General features: G+C 43.8%; 1 protein-coding gene across 1 annotated transcript in view; it reads left to right on the top strand.

Annotated features, from left to right (window-relative positions):
• Positions 1-356: 356 nt before the first annotated feature.
• The window catches only part of SETBP1 (SET binding protein 1), an 89,476-nt gene continuing 78,231 nt past the window's right edge, over positions 357-11,601 (top strand). The window contains exon 1 of the mRNA XM_053448267.1: positions 357-625. The gene's annotated coding sequence lies outside the window, so the exon portion shown is untranslated. The remainder of the gene's footprint in view (positions 626-11,601) is intronic.

Here is an 11,601-nt window from a genome sequence, read left to right as displayed (position 1 = left end):
TCCCGACATCTGAACAGCTTACAGAGAGCCCCTGAGAGACAGCTCGGCAGCAGCGCTTACCCCGGGAGCCGGAGGAGACATTTTGTTGCCTTTTTTTTTTCCCCGAACGTTCGCTTGATACATTGTTTATAAAGAATCGTCCGCTCGATACATTGTTTATAAATAATCGCTTCCTCTGCGCTCGCTCCAGGACTAGCAGGGAAAGGAGAGGGGGAGAGGGAGGCATGGAGCGGCCCCTGCCACCCCTGCTCTGATCCAGCTGCCCTCATCAGCAGAAGCTTCCACCCTCACAAGGCGAAAGAAAGGGGGCAAAGAGCTTCGTCTTCAGGACCCCCCACCCCTCACTCACTCACCCACCGCCACCCCTTGGAGGGGACCCCCCCACCCCCTTCCAGCTCCTCTCCCGGCTTCTGTTTCGGATCCCCCCGGCTTCGCTGGTCGTTTTTTCCCCCTTCTCTTGCTGCTAAAATTAGCTTCTCCCTGCTGTGGATTTTTCCTTGTCTGTGACTGTGAGATCTGGACTCGTGGAGCCGCCATTTTCCCTTTTGGTTTCTGTCGGGTGGCAGCTTGTGGCCATGACTCTGCCGCAGACACTGAGCGCCGGATCCCCCAGCCTGGAGGATGGGTATGTGTGGCCCCCTATAGTATAGAACCTGGGAGCCCCGAGGGGGTGGGGGTGGACACAGCCATGATTTTTTTAGGGATTGGGGGTAACTTATTTAACCCTTCCTTGCATGTGAACATTAGAGCTAGATTTGGGGATCGGTCTCATGCACCCTTATTATTCCTGCATGGGGTAGATGAGGGTGGGCAACCACTGTCAAGGGGGGGGCGCTAAATTGCACCAGCACATGGGTTTGGGGCTGCTCTGGACCTGAAATGGTTAATGGCTTATTAAAATTGCTTTTTTAAAAAAATATAAATATTGCTCTGTTTTATTTTGTTATTTTATTAGTTCTTTGTATGAAATTTATTTATTGATTGCATGGGGGGTTCAGATGCTGTAGAACCTCTTTGGTGGCTGTCAGTTCTTTGTGCCTAGGGACAGGTGACTTGCTAACATCTCCAAGAGGTTCTGCGGTAGGATGGTGGGAGAGAGGTGAGGTTGAGTTAGGTGGGTTAGAAGAAGAGGGCAGCGTCCAAGGTCACACTGGGTTGACATTAGGTTCCCCAGCCTGCGTGTGGAGAATTGGAGGGAGAAATCCCAGTTCCAGTAAGTTAAAGGGTAAGCAGAGTTCCTCGGTCCACCTGGTTGTTTTGGACCTTGTCTCACTGGACCGGGTGATTTTGAGATTGATTTGGGGGCAGATCAGTGTAAATGATGACTCTCTGGCTTTACAAGGCTGTCTAATTTGGGTGCCTATTCATTTCTGACACCAGCCCTTCACTTGGGTTGTGTTTATGTTCTAAGATCTGTAGCTCGTGAAGACCTCTTCTGTGTGTTTGTGGACATAGCTTTGTGTAGGCAGCGTATGTAGTCACGGCTTCACGCTGATGGACCCCCTCTTTTGATACCGTAATCTTTAATCATTTAATCTTTACTTATGTAGATACGGCTAGGAATCTTTCATTATGTTGGTGTTAGCGTGATGCGTAGCCTCTGTATCCGCCATGGACCTTGTCATCTATCTATCTATCATGTATATGTAGCCGAAGAAGGGTTCAGGAATGGTTCTTGTTTTAAGGAGTACACACGAGACAGGCTGGAGGGGATTTAGATCAGGAATATGGAAGTGTGGGGGTCAAAACCTAGCCCAGTAGAGCTCTTGAGCTCTGGATTTGTGTGTAATATGAGGGCGATCACATCTCCATGTATGAAATGACATTTTTGTCTATTGAAGGAGACCCTGTGACATGAAAGTTGCTGAAAAATGTAAAGTACTTCATACAAAGTCTTCTTATTGGTAGTTATTTGTCATTGCAAATGCTTTCAAAGAGGTTCTGCAGGAGCTGTAAGCGTTACTGTTGAGACATGCGGTGGACAAGTGGCTTCCTTTTGGCTGCTGATGCCATCAAAAGAAGAACAGGGATCAGATGCCTCCTTCCCACTTTGCTCCATGATTACTCTGGGTCATGTCATGGTACCTGCTCTGTATGTAAGGCAGGTGGTAGCATCTGGCGGCCGGTGGGTTTCTTGTCGGATATCAGAATGAAATCTGTGTCCCATAGGCCCGCTTTAAACGTACGCACATGGATTACAGACATGGCTGGGGGGGAGGATATCCTATTTGTTTCCGTTTGCAGTAGAGTACTGATAATCGTAATGTTGATGTAACAGAGCAGATAAACCTCTTGTGTATCCAGCAGAGGAGCTGAGCTTGAGGTCCTTCCCTAGAGGCACGTCAAATATGGGTCCATGTGCTACCCCACCAACCCCCGCTTTGCCCTTTACCCTCTGGCTTTTGGTAGAGGAGCATCCTGTTGAGACAAAATAAAACAGAAACGTGTGCAGGGATCTCGTTTCAAGTTAAAACCAGTCTCTCAAACGCCTCCGACAGGACACCGCTTGTATGGTGTGAAAGACGCGTTCCCTGCTAGAAACCTGACTTTTTTGCTCTTCCAGTTTGAGCGATTTAGAGCGATCCCGAGTATTCTAACATTGGCCCCGAAATGAACTCTTCTACCCAAAGAGTTGTCTCATCAGTTCCCCCAAGGAACTGTAATCTATGGTGGCATGAATCCAGTCCTAATCGTTAATAAGGTTTGCATGCAAGACGTAACATGGATATTCTCTAATAATAAATAATCCCAATGTTTAACCCGACGGGCAACAAGAGACCGTGAAACCCCACAACAAAATGGGTTTTTTTTACTTGTGCCCCTAGGAGCAAAACGGTTAATGGACGAGATATTCGAAGGTTGACGCCTGCATTATCCTGTGAAGCAAAAATAAAATGGATCTTTTGTTCCTTGTGTTGACCTTGCTGGTTTTGTATGAGCCGCTTGTTCCTTGGAGCTGAATGAGTTAACCGTGGTCTGTCCAAGACCAAAGACTGCTGGGGTATTAAACTGAACCAAATAGAAAATTGATCTTTCTGGTCCTTGTTTGACCTGGTCATCTTGGTGACACATCAACGCATGACTGCACTAATATCTCCAGTCCCCTGAGGACCTTAGCTGGGCTACTTAGGTTTTTTTTTTTTTTTGGTAGTAGGGCTTCTTAGATGAATATCAGAGAGACAAAAAAATGTTATTTTACGGGTTTTTCTTAACTCTTTGAGTATATTGAGTCATCAGTGAGGAACATCTGGAGCTCCAACGAAACGCGAGCTTCCTTCAGGTCAACCTGCAAGGGTCTATATAATCTGATAATATTGATCTCTATAGCTGTACCTCTCCTGTCTCTTGACTGACGATATGTTGACTCCCAAATTCGTCTGTCTGGCTCTTAACTTCTTTGCCCAGCGCTTGCTTTAGGATGAATCATTGGGGGGGGGTTCTGGATGCTCAAAACACAGGGAGATGAGAATTTATTTCAGATATGGTGTCCAAAATGTATGCGGTTGGTTATGTTTGACAGCTGTGAAAATAACGTATCAGATCACTGACTGTGTTTGTTCAGTTGACAAAGATTGCTAGAGATTTTTTGACTCCTGTAATAAAAATGATTCCTTTGGAATGTTCGGTTTCTTGGGAATCTTGAGCCGTGTGGAGTCTTATGTTCTCTGCAAAAGCAGACGTTCCGCCCCTAAATTATCGACGTTAGGATTTCGGTCGAACTTCTGCTTCGTGCTGTTATGCACTTGACCCTTCGCGCCGTTATGGGGTAAACGGGCAATTTGTGGCCGTGTGGTGTTAGGCTTGCGGTGGTGTAAATGTAAGGAATCCGAGTGAAATTGATTAATCGTTGACGATCGACCAAGTTGTAGCATTGTGAACCAATGTAGGACGACCTTCTGTTGCGTAAAGGATAAGGATGAAAGGATTGGGTTATTGGGATGCAGAGTTCTTGTTGAATACTGCTAGATGAGAAGCGTTAAGAGAATCCACAAGAAGTTGTTCTAGCGCGGGAGACTTCTTGGTCAACTACTAACATTTTGACCACGATGGCCACGCAACTCCTTTCGTTCATTGGGTTTCCCAACAAACACATGAGAAGTACTCGAGTCTTACAATTCAGGATAACCACAGAGATTACTACATTTGTTGTAATCTTTTCTTGTGGTCACTACTAGGAAGTTCTTCTGGATTGTGACCTTGTTTATCATCATGCTTAACGCCAGATGAGCCATAATAAACCTCAAGGCCAGCCTTTTGAGTGTCCATAGCACAAAAAAATATGGCCGCCATCTTATCCATCACTTGACCTTGGACTTTCCTCCAGAATTAAGAGCATTAAACAGCGTTGGGCCATCCCTGGCCCATTGAGCAACGGCCCACAGAAGTATATAAGAAGTATAATATCTTTTAAGTGTGGCTCGTTTGGCCTTTCAGACCCCAAAAGTCATCTAGAGCTGATGTAATCCATTAATTGATATTTTGTTAATATGTGGCTTGCGCTTCTAAGGTATATTATTACATATTTACATATAAGGAGTTTGCCACATTGCTATCCAAGTAACAACACCTGGGCTCTACGGCTTTGGACACACAGAGCGTGTTGGCGGTATTTACATTTTTATTACCCTATAATTTTATAACACTCTTCTGGCAGTGAATGAATAATAAAATATTTATTCTTTAAAGTAGGTCCCTTACTTTCCTAAACCATATGTTTTAATGTTCCGAGCACCTAATAAACTTATGTAATGCTGTTAACCGATTAAAAGTAAGAACCAAAAAAAGAATACTATGGGACTAGCCACCTAATCTACCTGTTCTTGGGCTCAAATTCTTCTTCCGTCCCTTTGGTGGAGGCTTATTGGGTTCTGGCAGCATTTTGTGGGGAAGGGGTGAATGAATGCTGGGTTGGATCACTGCAGATCACTTTGATGGGCCAGTAAGATAATTAACCTTTAATTAACCATTTCTATGGAGTATATGTTAGAGGAAAACCAAGGTACATATAGACAAGATACTTACTAAGCATTCTGTAATTTTTTTCCCCTGCAATGGCAACAAACCATTTTAATCTATCTGCGTCCTCTCCTTGTGTCACATGACTGGAGGCTAGCCTTGCTCATCATTACGAAACTTGATTTCGAGGAATGGGTCCGCTTTGCATGAAGTCCAATGGATTTTGCAGAAGGCATTCTTAAGTAAGAAAACCACTATTAGAGACATAGTATTTGACGGCAGATAAGAACCATTCGGCCCATCTAGTCTGCCCACTTTTCCCGATGTAAGGAGTCCGTGGTCAGGTCCCATAGTGAGGATAGCCTTTTATCTATCCCAAACATGCTTGAATTCTCTCACTGCAATAGCCTCCACCACTTCTGCTGGGAGACTCCATACCATTTATCCACCACTCTCTCAGTAAAGTAGAACTTTCTTCCATTACTTCTCAGCCTCTGACTCTCTAGTTCTAGGTTCCGGTCTCTTGTTGTAATGTTTCTCTTCCTTTGAAATAATCTTCCTTCCTGTACTCCTAATTACTCCCAAGTCCCTCTCTTCCGATGTCACAGACAGAACAGCTTCCCAATCCTATATGCTACCTTGGGATTGTTGGTCCCAAGTGCATTATTTTACATTTATCAACATTAAACTGCAGCTACCACACTCATGACCATTCTTCTAAAACCTTCTGCCATTTGTTTTTTTCCAAACGGAATGTGTACCCTATTGCAGACCTCTGTATCCTCTGCCATCACCGTATTCATTCAACTAATTTGACATCCAAACCCAAAGACTGTAATTTGTTTGTTTTTTATATGAAGGACGGTGTTGAATGCCTTACTGAAATCTACGTAGGTGATATCAACAGCTCCACCATGGTTTATTATCGGTTACCCAAAAGTATTAAACCTGTGCCGTTTCTGATCATGGAAACCACTGGCTCAGTGGTGGTCTCTTGGGGACTCTAAAGAGACATATGTGCATAGGAGCCACTCCGGAACTGCAGCCTCTCCTTAAGCTCTTGAACTTTAGCTTCTCCTTAAGGTTTTTTTTGGAAACAAGTTAAAGAATTTATATTAAGTACTTACAAAGTACTGTTAACATGAATTATTTATCGGTGAGGCTACTTAGGAAACCAAATTGCCCATTCTAATTAACTCTACTGAACCGGGTGCATTTTTGAGGCTTCTTCCAAGCGTCGTATAACCCCTGCCCAAAAAAAAAACACATACAAAAAAAAAATGTAAAAAAATCTTTCAGTTTTAGGTTCACTTTAAATCAAAGTCCAACTGACAGGCTACTGACAAATTCACCGTCGTCTTCTGGATACCTGGCAAGGCGGTTGGGTGTTTGCAGACTAGAATAAATAAGGAACGTCTCGCATGGATCAAGAATGTTGGCGCTCTGGTCTTGGTTCCTGTATCTACAACACAGCGCAAATTATGGCACCGATTTCCACAAGAAAATGAGTTATATTGTGGGAAGCGGTGGTAGCTGCTACACCCCGATTCCCTTGGCGGTCAGCCTGTTGAATTTTTTTTTTTTTTTTTTAATTTTTTTTTCCTCCGTTCTCTCAAAAGATGTAATTGAAACCAGAAGTCTTTTGAGTGCAAGTTAAGCCAAGAAACTCCATTTTCTCTGCAGCCAAAGAAGGGAAATAAATAATTTTTCTGATGGTTCTGAATCTTGCCAAGAAGTACACTTATTGTTATTAACGCTATCAATTTAAGGCATGTATTGTTCGACGAAATAACCGTGAGTGCCAGGAAGGTTAATCGTGAAATTATAAGCCCGGCGTAATATTTGGAATATCTTGCATTTGTTCACATATTAAGCAGTGCTATTCAACTGGCTCTGTCGAGACGGGTTCTGGAACTTTTTTTTTATATTTTTTATTATTTTTTTTGTCTATTAAAATGTATAAATTTTAACGGTGGCCAGTTGGGTGGCTGCACCTGTCAGATGGAATCAAATCAAGAATAAAAAAAGGCTGAGGTCCTGAAAGTTTGTGGTGTTATCTTTAGTTTTCCCCTTTATCGGCTTTGATTATAGAGTTGTGTGTGTGTGTGTGTGTGTGTGTGTGTGTGTGTTTATGTATATTTCCCACAATCTTTTTGTTATTGGCGCAAGATATAGGTATGTAATCAGGCCCAGACTGACCATGACGAAGGGGGCCTGGCACTTTAACGCAGGCTGCCTGATGATACAAGTGTAGCCGACGGCTGGAAATAAGTGTTCGTTATCTATGGGCTGCTGTCGGGCAGCGTCCAGTGTGTCAGATGCCTAGTCTGAGCCTGTGTGTGTAATACTTGTTGCAAAAAGTTGTGCGGGTAATAAGGTTATATTATGTTCCGCTCGAGCGTTGACCCCCCCCCATTTGCCGCCCAGCAAACCTGCAAATATGGATGCTAGCCACGCGTTGCCACAGAAAATAGCTTCACGTCCTGCTGCAGGTTGGGTCAGGACCAGCACTTGGCGTCTGAAGTCCGGCTCGGAAAGGCTACACTCAACTTTAGCGAGCGCTGGATTTGTTGCCAGTAACCCCCATGGGGAAATAAAGGGATTAAGGGACAACCTACAGAGCTTTAAGTAACAAAAACCTGCTTGGCACGCATTGTCAGGTACCAGGTAAATAAGACGCATACGGGGGGGGGGGATTAGTGACAGGTCCCCTTTAACTCATTAACAGCCGGTGACATGGGGGTTGGTGACACGTAGTGAGTAGTTTCGTGATAACAACGCCACTTCACAAACAAAAGGCCTTACCAACAACCAGTACGGTCAGGATTAGCACACAGTCTTATCACGCGGAGATTAAACAGTCGCAAGGCCCGTGTTTGCCATGGAAGCGATTTGTGCAAACGCGCTTGCTGCCGTGTTCCATGTGTCGGTGTTTTCCACGCAGCTAATTATCAAGCTGTTGTCCTTTGACATTTTGTTTTGTCGCAGGGATAATGGAATACGTAAGCGTTCGGGGAAAATGAATCCTTAACTGTGGTTGGCAAAGCTATTAAAAATAATTATAGGTCGTCGACGTAAGGAGACTTAATTGACGCAGCGTTTTGTTTTTAAGAACGAAAAAATGTGTTCTGCCGAGCGGGGCTGTGACCTCCATGGGGTAAAAAGGGGCAGCTGCTCCAAGGGGCGTGCTTGAGCCCCCCGGCGGTAATGCCCATGCACCTCCTTTGCTTCTGAAACAGGATGTGATGTCATGGGGCGGGGCTTCCAGTTCGCATGCCCTGCTTATGGTTGTGTTGTCGAGCCGGTGACATCTTGTGATGTCCTGTAAGCTCGTGTTAACCCGGAGTCTCCCTCACCCCCTTCATTATAGATAATCGGCATATCTGGGAACTTCAGAGGATAGCCCACCTGGCGCTTTCCTGTGGGAGTGGCTTTGAAGGGGTGGGGCTAACATCACATGAGGGCAGGCGTTGCCTCTTGCGGGATGTGGCTGGCTGCAGAGAAGGGCGTGGCTAGCTCCAGATAGCATTGTATTGGTTGGAATTAGAACACCACCCCAGAGAACAAGAAGGTTGACCCGGAGACCCAGATAATCAGGGCTTCACCTGGAGACTCCAGATTTTACCTGGACAATTCCAAAGGACTTTAAAGGGACGCTTCCTTGGGAAATTGAGGATGAAATAGAGGTGTTTGGGGATGGGAAATTTTGTTTTTTATTTATATAATGGGTAATTTTTTATAGCCTTTTAGCTGACTGGTAAATATTACAGTTGGGTCTTGTTTTATGGTGGTTCTTCACCTGAGGTTTTAGTAGTATTAATATCAGTTTGGCTTTTTTTTTGGATACTTGTGGGCTTGGCTGGGGCCCTGTACAGTGTATTAAACATATGAGACGGGGGTGTGGCTTCAGCAGGAAGTCATGACGGTCCCGCTAAGTCTGCCTTGTATGTATATAAAGATATATATATATATATACTTCAATGCATATACATACCAGGACTGCCGAGGGCAATTAGGGACCTGTGGTACAGCGCCATGTCACTGTGGTTGTAATGGATAATGTACAAGCGGTTGGCCTGAACAGGGGGTGGTGTTTTATTAGATTGTAAGCTCTCAGGACCGGGGACGACGACGACTCGATCAGTATGTCTTAACATGTGTTCATGTTGTTGTCCGTTTTATTGTTACTTTTAATATTCGCTATATAAGTAAAATGTCTCGTAACGGATGGTCGGAATACAGAAAGTGTACTCGGTGCTATACAGCCTCTGCGAGGCATTTACTAGGACTTAACTCTGACTGCTTATTAGATAGACTTTTAAGAAACGAGTCGAGCATTTTTCCCCTTGACAACCTTTGTAACAGCCAACCCGTAGATATAATTACAAATGAAAACAATTCGTTGTTTAATGATTTACAAAGGGCTTTTTTTTTTTATTCCCCCTTCAACCGGTTTGAGCGCATGAAGTTTCCTGACAATAGGTCATGTCAGCAGTAATTGCACAACACGGCAAACTTCCAACACGCTAACAAGGTAATCCGTCTGCCTTGACCCGGGCGAGAGAGGCAGTGAGCTAGCACTCTACCTTTTTTCATTATACAACGAACCCGTCAGCTCGAAACCAAAAGATGACTCATATCGCCCCTAGAAAACCAAAAAAAGTGTTTTCTTGTGAACCTGACCCTGGCGATAACATTGAAACCGGTTATGCTTTCAGTATGTATCTTTTTTTTTTTTTTTTTTTGCTCCCCAGCTCCTTTAGTTGGTGTGCATGCATCAAACCAAGTGTCCTGGTTTTCATGGGATAGTCTTGATCCTTGGGCTTTTGAGGACAGTGAGGATCATGGGCTGGTCGGGGGGCACGTTGCTGTTGCAAGACAGAACTATACTCTAGCTCTCATGTGACCTCTTGACGCTGTGCAGCTAAATGCCACAAGGTGGCTCTTTGGGGGTGGTACGATGAGTAACCACACCTCCGAACTGCCTACTCCCACCTCTAACAGTGCCCTTTCTAAAATGCTGAGGGGGGATTTTGTTTCTTTATTTGTCTATGCTCGACATGGTGCCTTAAGTAAGTGTACAGAGTGGTTTAGAGATTGGAGTGGTCTTGTTTACTGTGAAATTCTAGTAGTTACTATGGCGATAAAACTACTTTGCACCACAATCTAACTTTTGTCCATAATCCCACTGTATGGAATCCCTGGTTACTCGTTTGTAACAGAAATATTTAATATAAAAATAACTTATTGTTACCATCTCCACCTTCATTGGCAGACCATAGCTGAAATCTTTCCTCATCATTGCTGTGATGATGTAATACCGTGGGGGGGGCTAACTATGGAAAATATGTTAAATTATTAGAGGGATAAGCATACTTTAAGGGGAAAAAGTTTGTTTTAGGAGTTAAAACTTGTCATATTCCATGGGCTAATTGACCTAAGCATGAAATGGAGAAAAGTCAATGTCTGAGATTTTATTTTCAGCAGCAGCCACAAAAACCTTTTTACATTTATTACTCTGAGACATTGTGTATTTCATAACCATAACCACCAAACCATGAATTTGGGAGCTGGGGGTAGAGTAGATTGTCCCCAATGTACCAAAACCCTCGGCCATCCCACAGGCCAACTTGCGTACCATCTGGACGGTATCTTCTCTCAGGTGCACCTTGGTGTCTTTTAGTGTTGTATGAAGGCTCTGTTGGAGCGTTGGCCAAAAGTGCTCCCCTAGTGACGTTTCTCTGGTAATAACATGATAATTGTTACTAAACTACAAGGATGGACCTCTCCAGTCCTACCAAATTTACCAGCTGGTTTTAAAACGAAGTTCAGTGAAAAGTCCTGTATAGTCTACTGCCGGCGGATGACATGGTCAGCAGCTGGTCATGTCGAGTAAAACGCTTTAGCCATGGAGTAACCAGGCTGAGCGGTCCAACAAAGAACATGTTCTTCTGGGCTTCACCTGTTACAATTTACATAGAGTTTGATGATCAGGGGCTATAACTTGGTCCTCAAACACCAAATCCCCACACCCAACCTCACTCAGTCCGTGTCCTTCCTTAAAATAAACTAGTTAAAATTCACAAACCAAATAATTACAATGCAAAGCTTCCTAAAAGTATTCCGGGCGACAGGTTTTAGTATGACCCCGTAGAAAGTAGATTTTTCTTTTCTTTGTGGTTACAAAAAAGTTACCTTGAAGACATTTGTTTGATCAACTATTCCTTGTTCTTGAATTACACAAAAATATGTCAAGTATCTGCAAAACAATTTGTAAACAGAGGGTTAGAAGAAGAAGAAGGGCGGGCGGCGTGATTCAGAGTTTGCATTCGTAATAATATTGTTTGTGCGTTTCCTGCCACAGTTTCACTTTTAGTTATGGTCTGTCGGTAATCTGATGTAAAACGTTGTAACAGGGAGATCGTGCTGGGGGGTGGGGGGTTGGGAGTTTATTTTTATATTTTTTTTTACCCCCCAGTTAATTTAGAGGCAGGTACAAAAGAACAGAGAAACAAAAATATGCATTGTCCTAGGTAGAGGATTTTGTATGGAATGGAGTCCTGCACCAGTTAGACAGCCTGTACTTGTGTCCTTGTTAACGTTATAGAATGGGGAACGTCCCAGTTCTGCTTCAAATCGTTTTGA

Source organism: Spea bombifrons, chromosome 1 (assembly GCF_027358695.1).
Source record: "Spea bombifrons isolate aSpeBom1 chromosome 1, aSpeBom1.2.pri, whole genome shotgun sequence".
NCBI lineage: Eukaryota > Metazoa > Chordata > Amphibia > Anura > Pelobatidae > Spea > Spea bombifrons.
This window is presented reverse-complemented; position numbering and strand designations above follow the sequence as displayed.